The sequence below is a fragment of the Acinonyx jubatus genome, chromosome A3, assembly GCF_027475565.1.
Source record: "Acinonyx jubatus isolate Ajub_Pintada_27869175 chromosome A3, VMU_Ajub_asm_v1.0, whole genome shotgun sequence".
NCBI lineage: Eukaryota > Metazoa > Chordata > Mammalia > Carnivora > Felidae > Acinonyx > Acinonyx jubatus.
The window spans coordinates 32386255-32405240 of NC_069388.1; the positions used below are offsets into that span (position 1 = coordinate 32386255).

Here is an 18986-nt window from a genome sequence, read left to right on the forward strand (position 1 = left end):
TGTGTGTGTGTGTGTGTGTGTGTGTGTGTGTATGTGTGTGTGTACCACATCTTTATCCATTCATCTATGGATGGACACTTGTGTTGCTTCCATAGTTTGACTATTGTAAATAATGTTGCAGTAAACATAGGGGTGAATGTATCCCTTTGTATTAGTGTTTTTGTATTTTGGGGGTAAATAGCTGTAGTGTGATTCCTGGACCATAGGAGAGTTTTAATTTTTAATTTTTTGAGGAACTGTTTTCCACAGTGGTTGTACCAGTTTGAATTCTCATCAAAGTGCACGAGCGTTCCTTTTTCTCCACATGCTCACCAACACTTGTTGTTTTTTGTGTTTTTGAATTTAGCCACTCTGTGTGAGGTGGTATCTCATTGTAGTTTTGGTTTGATTTCCCTAATCATGAGTGACATTGAGCATCTTTTCATGTGTCTGTTGGCTTTCTAGATGTCTTCTTTGGAGACATGTCTGTTCATGTGTTCTGCTCATTTTTTAATTGTAATAATTGTTTTTTGGGTACTGAGTTGTATTAGTTCTTTCTTTTTGGATACCAGCCCAAACTATAATCTGAAAATATATTTGCAGATATATTTTCCCATTCAGTAGATTGCTTTTTAGTTTTATTGATTGTCTTTCACTGTGCAGAAACTTTTTATTTTGATGTAGACCCAATAATTTATTTTTGCTTTTATTTCCCCTGCCTCAGGTGACATATATAGAAAAATGTTGCTGCAACTGATGTTGGAGAGATTACTGTCTGTGCTCTCTTCTAGGATTTTTATGGTTTCATGTCTCACATATAGTTCTTTAATCCATTTTGAGTTTATTTTTGCATGGGACTGTCCAGTTTTCCCAACACCATTTGTTGAAGAGACTGTCTTTTTTCTGTTAAGTATTCATTGCTCCTTTGTCAAATATTAATTGACTATATAATTGTGGATTTATTTCAGGGTTTTCTGTTCAATTCTCTTTTTAACTCAGTATTATACTGTTTTAATTAACTACTGCTTTGTAATATATCTTGAAACCTAGAATTGTGACACCTCTGGTTTTATTTTTCATTTTTAAGATTGCTTTGGCTGTTTGAGGTCTTTTGTGGTTCTAAACAAATTTTTAGGATTCTTTGTTCTGTGAGAAATGCTGTTGATATTTTGATAGGAATTACATTAAATCTGTAGATTTTGGGGGGTAGTGTACACATTTTAACAATACTTGTTCTTCTGACCCATAAGCATGGAATGTCTTTCCGTTTTTTTTTGCATTGTCTTAAGTTTCTTTCATTTGTTTTTTATAGATTCTAGAGTACAGGTCTTTCACCTCTTTGGTTAAGTTCATTCCTAGATATTTTACTGTTTTTGCTGCAACTGTATATGGGATTGTTTTCTTAATTTTACTTTCTGCTGTTTCATTATTAGCATATAGGATTGCAGTAGATTTCTGTACATTGATTTTGCATCCTGTGACTTTAGTGAATTCATTTATCAATTCTAGTAGTTTTTTGGTGGAGTATTTAGTATTTTCTATATACAGTATCATGTCATCTGCAAATAGTGAAAATTTTACTTCTTCCTTAGGATGCCCTTTATTCCTTTTTCTTGTCTGATTGCTGTGGCTAGGACTTCCAGTACTATGTTGAGTAAAAGTGGTGAAAGTGGACATCTTTGTCTTGTTTTTGACTTTAGGGGAAAAGCTCTCAGTTTTTCCCCATTGAGTATGATGTTGGTTGTCCGTTTTTCATATAAGTCCTTTATTATGTTGTGATATGTTCTCTCTAGACCTACTTTGTTTTGGGTTTTTATTATGACTTGATGTTGTGCTTTGTCAAATGCTTTTTCTGCATTTTTTGGAGTGATTCATATAGTTTTTTTATCCTTTCTCTTATTGATGTGATGTATCACGCTGTTTTGCAAATAATGAACCACCTTGCATCCCAGGAATAAATCCCACTGGATCATGTTGTATGATTTTTTAAATTTATTGTTGGATTTAGTTTGATAATATTTTTGTTGAGGATTTTTGCATCTATATTCATGAAAGATACTTGCTTGTAGTTCTTATTTTGTGGTGTCTTTATCTAGTTTTGGCATCAGGGTGATGATACTGGCCTCAAAGTGAATTTGGAGGTTTTTTTTCCTCTTGTATTTTTTGGAATAGTTTGAGAAGAATGGGTATTAACTCTTTTTAAAAAAATTTGGTAGAATTTGCCTGTGAAGCCATATGGTCCTGGACTTGTTTTTTGGGGAATTTTTTGATTACTAATATAATTTCATTGCTGCTAACTGATCTGTTCAAATTTTCTATTTCTTCCTGTTTCGGTTTTGGTACGTTTTATGTTTCTACGTATTTATCCATTTCTGCTAAGTTGTCCAATTTGGTGGCATACAGGTTTTCATAATATTCTGCTATGTTGGTGGTTATTTCTATTATTTCAACAGTAATTTTATTTGGATATTTTCTCATTAAAAAAAATTCTTCATGGGGCGCCTGGGTGGCACAGTCGGTTAAGCGTCCGACTTCAGCCAGGTCATGATCTCGCGGTCCATGAGTTCGAGCCCCGCGTCAGGCTCTGGGCTGATGGCTCAGAGCCTGGAGCCTGTTTCCGATTCTGTGTCTCCCTCTCTCTCTGCCCCTCCCCCGTTCATGCTCTGTCTCTCTCTGTCCCAAAAATAAATAAAAACGTTGAGAAAAAAAAATTAAAAAAAAATTCTTAATGTTTATTTTTGAGAGAGAGAGAGACAGAGAGAGAGAGAGAGAGAGAGAGCGAGCAGTTAGGGAGGGGCAGAGAGAGAGGGAGACACAGGATCTGAAGCAGGCCCCAGGCTCTGAACTGTCAACACAGAGCTCGATGCAGGGCTTGAACCAATGAACTGTAAGATCATGACCTGAGCCGAAGTTTAATCAGTTTGGCTTGTTTAATCTCTCTAAATCTCACCTTTCTCATCTGAAAATTGGGATGACAATAGATAACAATAGGCTGTTCTAAAGATTAAATGAATAAACCTAGTGAAGTGATGTATACAGTTTTCAGCCCCTAAGAAGAATTATTTCATTAGTTAAGGAAGTTAACAATACTTAGGGATGATTGCCAGAATATTGCTGGGTGAAGATCACAACCCCTCAGAGGTCAAGAAATGGGTAGTCAGTTTCTATGGTTTAAGACTCCTGATATAATTGAAAATGAGGTGGTGCCAATTCAGGATCACAGCAGTTATGGGATGTTTAAATGTTTGTGTTTAACAAATTAACACTTAACACACATAGACATGGACACACACAAACACAACAGTTACATGTGACTTCACTTGCTGATAACATTAAAAGCTTAAACTTACAGACTTTAATGAATGGGAGACGTAAGCCAAGGGCACACCTTTTGCCCACTACCACCATCCCATGATAATCCCTGGTAATCATATAAAAATAAAAGATGATGGGAGTTTAAAGCTCAAAGAAACATGGATATTATTTAGTTCAGTGATTTTCTACTCTGATACCCAAATTAGAAAACAGATATAAGTAGATTTTCTGTGGTTGAGGTAGGAGAGGATGTGGAGATTTGACCCACTAGCCTCATCTCTAGGAAGCTTTGGAGACCCAAGAATAATACATGGCTTCATAGAACAAGATTAGAAACCTTTGCTTTAGTCTGATTTTATTTTATATGTATTTTCCTCTATCCCATACTCTAAAAAATAGGATTTAGAAAGGAGTAGTGCAGAAAAGTAGAAATTGTGAATTAATGACCATATACATAACATGTGGCCCTAGAGAATAAATTAAAATCAACATTAAAACCCTAAATCACAGAGAATGATCAGTTCTATTGGCTTATGTAAATTTAATTGTAAAGCATGTCTAAAGTCAAGAAAGTCTTAAAGAATCAACACAAAAATACAGAAACACAAGTAGATCTGTATTAGCACAATTATTTTAAATAGTTTTAAATTGTTCTTTTTTATTTTCTTCTCTTCTCCTTAGCTTCCCTCTCCTTTCTTAATTTCCTCTTCCTCCTCTTTCTGAAAATATTTTTTTTACAAAACTATACAGGTCAGGTTAGATTTTATTAGTTTTAGCTAAAGGTGGTTGTAAGAATAAGGAGCAAAGAGCAAGTAGACTTACCTTCATGCTGTGTAACAGCGTATGTAAATATATAGGATATCATAAGAAATTTTAGAGATCGAGTTATCATAGCAATGACAAACTATACAGATGATGCTCTCCTTAGGCATTTATTCATTTTTGTATGATGAATGGATGCAAGAAGTCATCATTAGAGAACATAATAGTCTCTGATGATGTATTTATGACATGGAAAGATGTCATGTGATGAAGTGTTTACAACATGTAATGAGGTTGTGTAACAGTCTCTTTACAGCTTGCAATTACATTGACTAATTCCTTATAAAAATACTCAACAATATGCTCTCCCTGTGCACGTGTTTGATATCACTACAATTTAGTAACTGACGCCTCTAAACTGCAAAATCAAGCAGCTTGGATGACTCAATACTGTTTCCTATCCAAGGCATATAAAAGATCCTGGGTGTTTAGTTAGTACAGTCCACGAATTGCCTTTTATTGGAGGTGACTAAGGTAACTAATATAATGCATATGTGTCACATGTTCTTATGGGTTGGAGAACTTGAGGGGCACCTTTACACCTGAAATAACCAGTCTTAATATAAGTACTCTTTCATTGTAGCAAAATAAAAAGTATGTACACCTACTCTCTGACATCCAGGGTAGTGTTCACATCTGACCCTCCACTCAGCCCTTAATTTCTCCCTTGTTTTATTTCACTAATTAGTGAGGAACATTACTTAAATGAGGTCCTCCAGATGTTAAATTGGGACAGGAAGCACCTTCTGTATGAAGTTTAGGATAATCTATATTATTAGGCAACTAGGGAGCAAGCGCTGTTCAGGGGCTAAGGGTTTGAGGTACAGAACCTGAAATGAGACCTTAAATCTCTTGCTGGGAAATGAGCTCCAAGATGTAAGTGAGAAAATTCTAGATCCATCCTTCATATGTGTGAGAATATGAATGAAAATGAGGAAATAGGATGATGAATAAAGAGAAATACAATTTAGAAATATCTACTAAACTTTGATCAGAATATGAATGAGCGGGTGAAAAGGATTCTACTTTGAAGAAAATGAATGGTATGCTAGACTGATAGAAATATTAGTCTCAGTGCATTGAACAGAAAGAAGGACAAAGCAGGGTTGAAATGTTTAATTTGTAGAAATTCAAAAAGGTATGTTGTAAAGGCTGATTTTAGAGTAATTTTAGTTGAAATTTCATCATGTCAAAAATACTTGCTTCTTTCATATAGTGAATCCTAACAGGATTTTAACATTACATAGAATATGGCTAATCCTTTTTGTAATAAGACTAAATAATATAACATTGACAGGAAGTCAATATGACCAAGTGATATATTCATATCTTGCATTTACATAAGTCTTTATAATTTCCGAAACATTTTCTGTAACTCAGTCAAGCTTCAGAACAATTCAGCACATGGGCTGGAAGAAATGTATTTGTTTGCAATTTCTCAGATAGGAAATAGAAATTAAGACCGTAAGAAGTTAAATGATCAAGGTCTTGGAATGAATTAACGGGAGGTCATGGGCTCTTCTTTCCTCATCCAGAGCTGTTTCTGAGAAAAATCACCATTTCCTCAGGCATGGTAGAGGTACCAAGTGGCCTATGGCCAAAGTAACATACCAACTAGAAGCAGTTAACTCCACACAGAGATGCCACTACATGGACTGTTTCGGCTTTTGTTTTTCTCAGCTTGTTCTATGGGCAACAATTAATGTGGAAGCAAAACAGAACTGAAAGAGAATATCTGCCACCAGAATGGTGTGGAAGCTGAGTACTAGGGTTAAGGGCCTGCTAGCTAGGCATGTCCTTTAACATGATTTCACAGAACAGAAACATCTTATTTGCTTCATCACTTCACATAAAGTTTCTTGTCTTCACCAGGAAAGAATTTACTTCAGTAATTCCAGAGATGTAATTGTGTTTAGAGAGTTATTATCCTGCTCCTCTGAGTCCTGCTGTTTCCTCTAGTTCCCGACCTCCAAAGAACTTCAAAAAGAACTCTACATGAAGAGTAGCAAAGGGATTTGAACAGATAAATTGGATTTGAAGACGAACAAGCTTTGTCAGTGATACATTAGGGAAATTTAGTTGAAATGCTGTGGCTGTTATTTTGTTTCTGCTATGAAAGTTTTATTAAATAATTTTACTTTGGTTAGTTCCAGGAAACTAGGATTCACACAGAAAGGACCATAGAGTGGTCGCTGATGGCTTAGTGACACAGTTACCATGATAGATTTTAGTCCGGGTTGTGTGCTATATTCATTTCTGGGTTATAATAATCAGTGGGTGAATTTTGATGGCATCTTGTGGTGAGGTGGGACAATGTCTTAGGTAGGGATGGAAGGGATGCTGGTACTCCAGACTTAGATGTGCAAACCTGATATTCCAGATCACAATAAGGTCAACCATTGGTTTGCTGAGAGGGAATTTTCAGTTGGTTTCTTTTCTTCTGTCAACAAGCAATGAGGAGCAATAAGATTTGCTGCTTGACCAGTTATCCCAGCAGTAGGAAAAATGTGGTGGTAGAGAAAAAATAATAGGGAGAAGTGAGAGATAAAATTCAAATAGCATTAACAGTATCTGTGATTAGCAAGGCAATCTAGGGAAAAGATGCACTGATAGGTATGTTGACAAAGCCACATTCTAGAAAATAATTTCTTTCTGGCAGAGACTTGGGCAGATTCTTCCTGATTTTAAATGTCATCTCAAAGATGTGTTTTATCTTCCATATGAATATGGAAATTGGTGGAAGCTGTTTTCCATTTACATTGGAGTAGAAGTAATTTTAAAAAATTGACATTGACTTTTGACTGTCACCCTCATCTTAAACTTCAGAGGGACATTTAATTTCCTCTTCAAAGTGAACATTCAGTTATGACAACTACAGAGTATCTCACTAACACTGTACCATATCCAGTAAGCATTCTGGAATTCTGAGTTATGAAGATAATATTTTTTTATAGTTATGCTTATAGCACCTTGAAAAGGAATAAATGTAGCACAACTTTTAACCTGTGGGAGTTATGAGAGTCTCAAAAACAATCCTGCTTAAGATGGTGAAAAGTGGAAAAGAGAGAAAAAGATGACTTGAATTAATAGAAATGACTATTTAAAAAACACAAGATATTTATGATTGGGTATTAATCTGTCCAAAATATTTATTAAGAATCCTTTTACATACCATATGATAGATGCTAATTAAAAATAATTTAAAAACAGGGGTGCCTGGGTGGCTTAGTCAGTTGAGTGTCCCAACTCTTGATTTCAGCTTAGGTCATGATCCCAGGGTCGTGGAATCTATCACTGGGGTGGGCTCCATTCTGAGTGTGGAGTCTGCTTAAGATATTTCTCTCTCTCCCTCTGCCCCTCTCCCTTGCTTGTGCTCTCTGTCTCTAAGATAATAATAATAATAAAAAGACACAGGTAAAGTGAGGTTTAAAAATAAATTTCATTAGGGCATCTGGGTGGCTCAGTCACTTAAGTCTTAAGAGTCTTGATTTCAACTCAGGTCATGATCTCACAGTTCGTGAGATCGAGCCCCATGTCAGGCTCTGCGCTTATAGCATAGAGCCTGCTTGGGATTCTCTGTCTCCCTCTCTCTCTGCCCCTCCCCAACTCTCACACATGCATTCCTTTTCTCTCTCTCTTTCAAAATAAATAAACATTAAAAAAATAAAAATGATCAAAAACAGTGTTTGAGACTTGCAGCCTATATTGCCATTACATAAGGAGATATGAGTACTTCATTTATTTTTCATTTAACTAGAATGATATTTACCAAGATCCATTTCTTTACCTCTATGATCCCTCCAAAATAAAATTGAATATTGAACGACTTCTATAATTTCTTTGAAGAATACAACCCATAAGTCAGTATTTTTATAATAAACACAAGAAGAGTCTGTTTTGTCTTGACTTGGGAGATTGAAGTGTGCCTCCATGGGTGTAGGTGCTGTTGTGTCATTTTAAATTATTCTCCATTGTCAGGTCCTTTTTCTAAAAACTTTATTTATTTTGCGGCATCTCGGTGTCTCAATCAGTTAAGCATCCGACTTCAGCACAGGTCATGATCTCACAGTTGGGTTTGAGCCCCACGTCGGGCTCTGTGCTGACAGCTCAGAGCCAGGAGCCTGCTTCAAGATTCTGTGTCTCCCTCTCTCTCTGCCAATCTCTCTCTCAAAAGTAAAGCATTAAAGAAAAAAAAGAAAAAAATTATTTTGAGAGAAAGAACAAGTGCGGGAGGGACAGAGAGAGGGAGACACAGAATCTGAAGCAGGCTCCAGGCTCTGCACTGAGAGCAGAGAGCCCAGCATGGGGTTCCAACCCACAAATTGTGATATCATGACCTGAGCTGAAGTCAGACGCTTAACTGACTGAACCACCCAGGTGCCTCCATTGTCAGGTCTTTTGTTCATAACACACTTTATAGTTCCAACAGATAACACCCATATACTCCTTTACAACAGTGTAAAAAATACAAAGTGCTTTTCTCATTACTTTATACTCATGTGTGTTATTATTGTCTTCCCATGGATGAGTAAACTGAGGTTTGAGAAACCTAACTTTCTTAAAGATTAACAATTAGTAAGTTGTTGACCCAGGAATCTATTTATGGTTTTGGAGTCTTTACTACACCTTATTGCATGCATGTAATACAAATGTATTCTACACCTCACATTTTGCTTCAGCTTGCTCTTATTTCTTATTATTCACCCTTTGAAAAATACATCTTTAAGAAATAGATAAAAGCAACATTGGGGTAGAAAGTTTGAGGGACTGAAGAAATAAGTGTCAGAGTTATTTTAACTGAATCTTGAATCAGTGACCTGTACTATGTAGATATTTGCCTTGGAAGAAATTTCAGTTAAAAATTTATTTTTGACTTTCCATGTCTAGGTATCGAGAATAGGTTGGAGGGTTTTATTGCTTGCTTTAGTTGTCATAGAATCAATAAAATTGACTTTCATTGTGTTTTTTTTTCTTTTATTCTGGAAGAAAAAAAAGAGGAAAGAAAATAAATTATTTGTGTTTCAAAGATAAGAGCTTGGGTCTTAGAGCAAATTAAACCTCCAACACTGGTGAAGGAAAGGGGTCTCCTCACCTCTGGTGGAACCTGCTTGTTAGGCTTATTTCCCAACCTCGGGGCATGGCCTCTTGATGTGACCTGCGGGAAGATGAGGGACAGTGGGAGAGACACAGGCCAGAGGGCAGAGAAATTACACTCTGGCCAGTCCCAGGACAAGAAGTGAAATGAAGCTGTCTAAGTCCAAAGGTCTGACTTTTTACAGGTCACTGAGCCCAGCCAGAGCTATTGCAACAAAGAAAATAAGATTCACATTAGGCATGACTTATATATTTTTAATTAAAAAAAAAGGTAAAAGAAAAAAGAGGCCAGAATCCGGAGTTCTAAGTAGCAGAAATTGTGTGATTTGATTTTTCCTTATAGTTTAAAATGTTCATGCATTATATTTTAATAAAAGTTTAATGCTCAGTTGAGAACTTAAAAGTGTTATTGTCATATTTGGTATCCATCAGTCCACAAAAATAGTTAAAATATCATTAAGATTTTTGCAGGACAACTGAGGCAAACGTAGTTTAGAATGATTCCTTGATTTATTTATTGCTTTTGAGGAAGTAGATTCTAATCAGGTAGGTATTACCCTAATAGAAAGGAATATATATATCACTGGAGCATGAAAATATATTTTTTGGTTTTCCCGGGATTTATTGCAATAATTAGATTTATCATAATCAATAAAATGTGTGAGCCAAGTTTACTGAAGTGTCAATTTCCCATTGCATGATTTCCCCTGGGAACTTTAATTTTTAATTCAAAAAGAAAAGTGGAAGATTTGTCTTACAGATGCCAGTGAATGTGTGAGGTTAAGGAAAGCACAAGGGTCCTTACAGAGATCAAAGTTGGGCTTAAAACAATTATCTTCCCATTCCTTCTCACATCCCTTGGCTGACCATTAATTTTCTAGGAGAATGAGATCTTGAAATGGCCCAGTTACAGATCTCTTTCCTTAGATTGCAGAAAGATGTATTGGACAGTAAGATTTGATGATTTTTACTTCATCATCCCCAACAGTCAAGAGCACTCAGGGGTGGAGAATGCTATGATTGGCTTACATTGAACAATACAAGGAAATGAGTTCATGTGTTAGGCTATTGGCATAATTTACAACCATGCATATACTAGTATTTGGAATGAAATGTTAGTCCTTCTGGATTAAAAAAAAATGAGGTTGGAAGCTCCACTAATGAAGATGAAGACATTTCTTGGCAGTATGTAGATTTTTTGTAATGGTTATATAATGCATGGATTAGATTGATTGTAGAAATAAATATCCCTGATTCTCCACCCTTCCCTGTATCCAAGCTCTTTACAGTATGTACTGGTATCTCCACTCATCAAGAGTGGAATCTGTTTTCTTACCTCTTAAGTCTGGGTTGACTTTGTGACTTGTTTTGGCCAAAAGAATGCAGTGGAGGTGATGATGGACCAATTGGCCGAACTGGCCAAGCCTAAAGCGTCCAAAGACCTTATGCATTTTCACAAAATAAAGCATTACTTTATTCACGGGGCTTAAGGACCAGAGAGAATTGTAGAGATGTCAAAATAGGGTCATTATGACGTTTCATTGGAGTGCTCATGGAGTCCTATCTTTAAGAACCACATGCACCTTTCCCCACATGCTCACTTCCTGTTCTGGGAACACTCAGTTGATATATCATTAGAACTCGAAGAGATTATAAAGGTTATCTAATCTAATCTAACACCCTCATTTTACAGATTAGGAAATAGATGGAGAACCTTTTTAAGGTTTTCTTAAGTCATATGGAAAGTGTTATTTTATTTTGTCTATGTTAGTGCACGTGTGCATTGCACATATGCGTGTGTGTGTGTGTGATATGAAGTATGGGATGTTGCTAGATTAAAACAAATATAAAACAAATTGCTAATTCTCTAAGAGTTGATGATCTTGTCTTTCCTAAATTTTGTTGAACATCAGGTGGTATCTTATCTAGAATGCCAAGTCTTAGATACTGGGTCCAATGTCCTTCTGTAGCAGTAATGGAAATGGAGAAATATTTTCAAAGGTGTCTTGGTTGCTAATGTCATAGCCCTATCATGCTACTGCGCAGAAGAGTCTAGCGCATAGATTGTACATTCACAGCAGATATGAGTCCAGTAGTACCAGTTTCCATCCACTTCCACTGTGATAAATTATTTTTTTATTTCTAATTGTGTTTCCCACTTCCTTTTCCATGGAGAACAGGATCAACTGCTTGCCAATCACTATAGGACAGCTCTTCAGATCATAAAGCCCTGTGTCGTACTCTGCACTGAGTGTGAAGCCTGCTTGGAATTCTCTCTTGCTCTCTCTCTGCTTTTCTCCCACTCATGCTTTTTCTGTCTCTCTCAAAATAAATAAATGTTAAAAAATAAAATCTGATAGAAGAAGAGATGTTTTCCCATTCTGGTGGGGAGTGGGGAGCTAATTATGTTAAATGCCCAATATCCTCAAGTGAAGCAGAATGAGGTTCTTTTTCCAAGAGCCTTTCTCTCAAGGCTCTTACATTGTGTACAGGCCAAGTAGCAAGCTGGCCTCTGTCAAGGGGTTCTAACTTGGCATCCATGAAAAGTTCAGGAGGACTAGGTACTGGTGAGAGGCACCACTCAGAAATTTGCTGCAGCACAGACCATGGATCCATGGACCCTGATTGACCTCTCCCATAGATCCTAGAATCTTGAACAATGTTATATCATTGATGTTTTACTAAGAAATATGTGAAATAATTTTTTAATGTTTATTTTTGAGAGACAGAGACAGAGCATGAGCGGGGGGAGGGGCAGAGAGAGAGAGAGAGAGAGAGAGATACAGAATCTGAAGCAGGCTCTAGGCTCTGAGCTGTCAGCACGGAGCCCAACATGGAGCCCAAACCCACAAACTATGAGATCATGACCTGAGCTGAAGTCAGATGCTTAACTTACTGAGCCACCCAGGCACCCCTGAAACAATTTTTAACAATATATGCAAGTGAGAGGCAGGATCAGAATGTAAACTGGTAATAATTGAGAAAGAAAAGAAAAGACATGTTGAAAAATCAATGATATGTGTATAATGTAGATTGAAGAATGAGTCCTTTTTAATAAAATGTAACTATTTTTCTCCCAAGTGCAAAGCAATTGATCAACAAAGGACAATTCTTCCTGATAAATGTCCAAAAAGAATTATCTGAAGAGCTCTCAAAAACCCAATTTTAGGAATAACATAATCATATATGGATGCTTGTTGCCCAAGTGCTTCTTGTATCAACATCACTGGCCTCACCTGGGAGCTTGTTAAAAATTCAGAATCTGCAACCCTTTTGAACCAGAATCAGAACTTTAACAAGATTCTCTTGGGGATTTGTGCACATCACCTTAAAGTGTCAGATGGCCTGGACCAGAGCATCCCTAAATTAGACACACTTCTTCCTGACACTTGATTCTCTCAGAGCAATATGGTGATGGATCCTTGATGAAAACCACATTATGAACTTTGTTGGTATGGCTTAATTCAGAGGTAGATGTCAAAGATTATCCATTTACATGAATGGTCTACCTATTCTTCATATAATCTCCACAAGTGTAGCTTCTTACAAGATTTTTTATAATGAATAACAGTGATTTTCTACTTGTATTTTCAGTTAAGGTCCTAGGTTATGCTTAGACTTCTTAGGGTCCTGAACATAATGAGGTTCCTGACAGGGACATAAGTGTGTATGGAAGGCCTTTCCTCCCCCATCAGAGAGTTAGCCAGGGCCCAGATTTTTCTTAGAGAAGTGTTTTGCAAACTCTGGGTGGGGAACCATGGATGGTTCATAAAATTAATATTGTGGGTCATATCCAGCATGCAAAAGTAAAACAGAATAACTGATAGCAGAAATAAATGGAGTGAAGAACCGGGGAGTTTTACTTTGTCAAACTTATGTTTCATTTATACATATACATGTGTGTGTGTACCCAGTTCCAAAGTAAAATGCAGGGTTGTTTTTTTGGGGGGAGGGAGTTGGTGGGCCACCAGTCAAAAGTTTGAAAAGTAATGCCTTAGAGCGTATTTCTGAATACATGCTTATGGAAGAACATACAAGGGAGGTTCGCTTTCTACAAAAGGTCAAGAGGAAAAATATCTTAATTTCCAGTAATCATAAGCTATATTGTATAATAAATCTTTGAGATGAAAATCCATAATATTATGTGTTACGATTTCTACACAAAAACCAATATTTACAATTTATATAAAGATCATAAAAAGAAATCCACCATTAGCACAATGTTTCTTTAGGTACATGGGTTTAGTTTTTGGAAATAATGGGATTTTGTGTATGCCGTAGAATTGTACAAATGTTGCTAGTCATAACTCCTGACTTGCCATAGCCATCCATTATTTGGACATTCTTCTGACACAAGTATGTCTAATTTGTACAAAGAAAGTCAGACCTAAGACTTTACCCGTAAAACTTATTGAGCATAAAATCTCTCCTACAAATCAGCAAATCAACATTTTATTAATTTCATGTAGAAGGATTGGCAACATACTTATTTGATTGATCATCACATTCACATGGACTTGCTGCATTTAATATCAAGAAGTATTTTTTTCCAAACCAAAATATGAAGAGAACAGTACAGAGAATTCTCTTTTACTGTAGTCAGGTTCTTCCTCAGAAAAATAAAGTGGAATAATTTATGCCTATAGCTTTGAATTAATATGCCAGAATATTTTAAGTTATGCAGTTTATTCAGATTTTCATTCCATTTTCCTTAGAAGAGCAGTTTTACAGAAATATATATGGACTTATTTATGGACTTAATTAAGGACTTAAAGCCCTTATGGTATCATGTTTATAACGAGAACTTGTACATAAAAAGTTGTTTTAAAAATAGAATAATAATTTATTATATATTATCAGAATCAGTTATTATGATGTGACTACATGAATTAAGATTCACTGGGTGTTCCCTAAGCTATAATATTTGTAGTAATCATTTTCTTTCGTTTTTCTAAAAGTTCATTCCTTTTTGTGAACAGTCTATTTTAATATATATGAGTTCATTTTATGTATCCCTTTATATATATCTAAAGTCATTCCTAAAACAATTTGTGCATACTTTCAGTTGGTCAAAATCAGTAAAGATGTTGTATACACTTGATTTTTTTAAGCAGTTAATAACTTTAGAAAAGTTTCCAGAGGATAGATACTACAGTCAAGTGTTTGTTGTTGTTATTTTGTTTTGTTTTGTTTTTGCATTATATGTGTCAAGGTGACATCAGAGAGATTTCTATGCAATATGCAGACAAATAATATTTGAATAAATTTCATTCATATTGGCTGGTTAAATGCTACCAGAAATGACCTTCCATATGGCACATGGAAAGGAACAATGCAGCTGATTAATGATGCAGAAATATAAACAGTTAAGAAGAGGTATGTTAAAACAATCTGATTTGGGATTTGCATAATAGAGAAACTCTAAGAGAGCAAAAGTGTAATTGCACACCTCAGAATAGAGGAGATCATCTGATTATCTAGTCACTGTTTAAAATAATTTAAGGTACTTAATAAAACACATAATTTAGAACTTTACCATCTAGGCACAAACACAAACACTTTTGTCCTTTGGCAAGGCAAAAAAAGTTCTGGTACTACACAACTCTGTGACATCTGAGGCCTAAAATAGCCAACTGTAATCCTTTCTGTTAGATTTACAAATAAATTATGTTTACTATATTAGAAGAAAGATTGCCTTTCTGATTAGAAGTGAAAGGAGTGTTATGTAATAAGTATGAAGAGTTGATTCTTGAAGATAAATGCCAGTTGTTTTTAAATGTAGGGTGTGTGTGTGTGTGTGTGTGTGTGTGTGCATACGCGCACGTGCATGCGTGCCTGCATGCATGCATGCGTTATATACGACCAGATGCTTTTCTGGGTTTCCCCAAAAGAGCAGTTTAATTTTTTTAAGTGCTTAAGTTAAACTGGGCTCCTGTACTTCATGGAGCTGTGGAGACATAATTGTGCCTGTGCCATGATGTGTAATTTTTAGGTTTAAGTCTCCTTTGAGTGTTTGGATGCATTGGTGATTATAATTGCTGCTCACAGCTGAAAGGTTGAAAAGTTCCAATGAACAATTCATTCATTGTCTTGTTCACATCTGGGTTAATGTTTCCTTCTTGGAGAACTCTGTACCACTCTGTTCTTTGCTTCTTGCCACAAGATAGCAATGCCAACTTCCCTCTGTTTACTTGGAAGCTCTTAAGGCTGATGTATCAGTGCTAGCCACAAATTAATGGAATTCTTTCCAGCTGCAATGCTTTAAGATATTCAAACAATAAGCCAAAAACACTGAACTACTTTGGCTGTTTTTCTCTAAACTACGTGCCATTCTCAGAGATGATGTAAAAACACAATTACTGGTTGAAATAGCCATAGCATTTACGATATTTCAAAGAAATAGATAAAACTTAAAGAAACAGTGGGTCAAAAAAAAAAGGTGGTTTTGTGTGTGTGTGTGTGATATGAAGCCAGAAGGCATATTGTCTCAGAAGAAGGAGCATTACAAAATGCAAAATACAAGGGTTCACATTGAGTAGAATGGTACGGAGGTCAAGATCTGAAGTTGAGAGCCCAGTTTCTTTCTTGGGTTTGTTTCTGGCCTGTGTTGTTAGAGTTAGCAGTATTGTTTCAGCTCTGCTATGATTTTAACCTTTGGAAAAGGACTGTAGGTTGAGGAGATGCTTTGGCAGGCTACCAGTGTGCATCTTGACATGGAGAGTGAGTCTGATGCCAGATCACCTGGTTAATCTGAGAACAGAACATCTGGTGAATTCAGCCATTTTGTTTAAATTTAAAAGAATCAGACAACTGGGGAAGTCTGGGTGCTATGGCCTTAAATTGAGAGAACAAGTGGACTGATAATGGCTAAAGAGAGACTTTTCGAAATGATAATTTGAAATCTTGGTCTTAAAGTTCCTGTTGACTCACTCTGTAACTTGGCAATCTCAACATATTTGTTGGATGTGTCAATACAAAAATTAATTTAAATATCAGCTTATTTTATTTGAATAAGTTAAAATCTTTTAAAAAGATTGGTAGAAGGCTAATTCAGTAATTTTGACTGATCCTACAATTGCCTTTTAGAATTACCTTAGGAGATTTGTAAAATATTCATGCTGGGACTTCCCTGCATATATTTAGATTCAGTTGTTTGGGGCGAGGCTTGAGTATAGGTATTTTTTTTAATTTTTAAATGTTTATTTATTAATTTTTTTTTAACATTTATTCATTTTTGAGAGTGAGAAAGAGCATAAGCAGGGGAGGAGCAGAGAGAGTGGGAGACACAGAATCCGAAGCAGGCTCCAGGCTCTGAGCTATCAGTACAGAGCCCAACGTGGGGCTCGAACTCACCGATCACGAGATCATGACCTGAGCTGAAGTTGGATGCTTAACCCACTGAGCCACCCAGGCACCCCAATGTTTATTTAAAAAATTTTTTTTTCAATATTTATTTTTGAGAGACAGAGACCGAGCATGAGTGGGGGAGGGGCAGAAAGAGAGGGAGACACAGAATCCGAAGCAGGCTCCAGGCTCCAAGCTGTTGGCACAGGGCCCGACGTGGGGCTCGAACCCATGAACCGTGAGATCATGACCTGAGCTGAAGTCGGACACTTAACTGACTGAGCCACCCAGGCGCCCCAATGTTTATTTATTTTTGAGAGAGAGAGAGAATGTGAGCAGAGGAGGGGCAGAGACAGAGGGAGACACAGAATCTGAAGCAGGCTCCAGGCTCTGAGCTGTCAGCAGAGAGTCCAACTTGGGGCTCAAACCCACAAGCTGTCAGATCATGACCTGATCCAAAGTCGGATGCTCAACTGACTGAGCCACCCAGGTGCCCCTGAGTACTTTTTAATAGCATCTCAAATGATTCCCATGTCCAGCAAAGATTAGAAACTACTGCGGTAAAGAAAATAAAAAACAAGTGAAATACAGAAGTAATTAAAAAGCCATTTAAAGAAAGAACTTTAAATTACTTGGCATGCACATTACTTTGTGTGTGTGCCCCTTTATTTTATTTTATTTTATTTTATTTTATTTTATTTCATCCTCTTTTTACATAATTCCCTCAAAAGTCATCTTTCTGTCAAGGAAGATAATTAGTTTTAGATGCAAATGTACCTGGAAACTGATATTTTTTAATGGGAATTGAAGTTAAAAACTTTATTAAGAAGTTGAAAATGTTGGGACATTCAAATCAAAACCACAATGAGATGTAACTTCACACCTGTCAGAATGGCTAAAATGAACAACACAAGAAATGAGGTGTTGGCTAGGTGTGGAGAAAGAGGAACACTCATGCACTGTTGGTGGGAATGCAAACTGGTGCAGCCTCTCTGGAAAACTGTATGGAGGTTTCTCAAAAAGTTCAAAATAGAACTATCCTATCATCCAGCAATTGTACTACTGGTTATTTATCCAAAAACTACCAAATCACTAATTCAAAGTGATACATCGGTCCCTATGTTTTTATTATAGCATTATTTACAATAGCCAAACTATGTAAGTAGCTCAAGTGTCCACTGATGGATGAGTGGATGAAGAAGATGTGATGTGTACACACACACACACACACACAGAGGAATATTATTCAGCCATAAAAAAAGAATGAAATCTTTCCATTTGCAATGATATGGATGGAACTAGAGAGTATAGTGCTAAGTGAAATATGTTAGACAAAGAAAAAAATATATATACACCACATCTTCTTTATTCATCAGTCAATGGACATTTGGGCTCTTTACATAATTTGGCTATTGTTGATAGTGTCGCTATAAACTTTAGGGTGTAGGTACCCCTTCGAAACAGCATTTTTGTATCCTTTGGATAAATACCTAGTAGTGTAATTTCTAGATCATAGGGTAGTTCTAGTTTTAATTTTTTTCTTAAATATTTATTTATTTTTGGAACAGTGCACATGGGGGAGCAGAAGATAGAGGAGGCAGAGGATCTGAAGCAGGCTCTCTGCTGACAAACTGACAGCAGTGAGTCCAATGTGAGGCTCGAGCTCATAAACTGCGAGATCATGACTTGAGATGAAGTCGGCTGCTCAACCAACTGAGCCACCCAGGTGCCACTATGTTTAATTTCTTTGAAGAACCTCCATACTGTTTTCCAGAGTGGCTGCACCAGTTTTTATTCCCACCAACAGTGCAAAGGGTTCCCCTTTCTCCACATCCTCACAAACATCTGTTGTTTGGTGAGTTGTTAATTTTAGCTAGTAAATGATGAATCTTTTGCAAGGGGGAGGTAAGATATATACAGGAAATAATTAGAAATCAAATATAAATTACCTAGAATTAAGATGATTTGTGTCAAAATTTACAGCATAATCTCAACTTTGCCTTTCAGATCACATTCTTTCTATTAATGTTATTGATTGAGGAGAGAAGCAAAATGTGCTTGAGTTTATGAAACATTGGATGTCTAAAAAGTTCAAATTTATGTACTAACACAAGAAAATAATCACCTACAAAACTTCTAGGAGAAGAAAGAAAAAAAAAAAAACCAATGAGTACATGCAAAGTGTGGATGAATAGGATAGTTGCTGGAAGATGTAACAATACTGAAATTTGATGATATATGGCAATCTGGTCTGGTCTAAAATATCTGCCTGGAAGAAATTCTTCTCTCAGGCTTGAATTTGATGAAATCATATGGTTATAAATCAAATCCAGAAATGGAAATCGTAAATGGACCATATCCTCCCAATGGCTTTGAAAAACTCTATCCTTTCTTTCCCAAGAAGAAACGTCTTGATTATGAGTGACCTGTCA

General features: G+C 36.3%; 2 long non-coding RNA genes across 2 annotated transcripts in view; one reads left to right on the forward strand and one right to left on the reverse strand.

Moving 5' to 3' along the window:
- Positions 1 to 18986, forward strand: part of LOC128311152 (uncharacterized) — a 663249-nt gene that overhangs the window by 92241 nt on the left and 552022 nt on the right. The window lies entirely within an intron of this gene.
- LOC113602587 (uncharacterized) lies at positions 8960 to 10743 on the reverse strand. The gene is made up of 3 exons (XR_003424074.2): positions 10547 to 10743; positions 9209 to 9271; positions 8960 to 9095 (listed from the first exon to the last, which is right to left on the reverse strand). It is a non-coding gene; the product is annotated as an uncharacterized LOC113602587 (long non-coding RNA).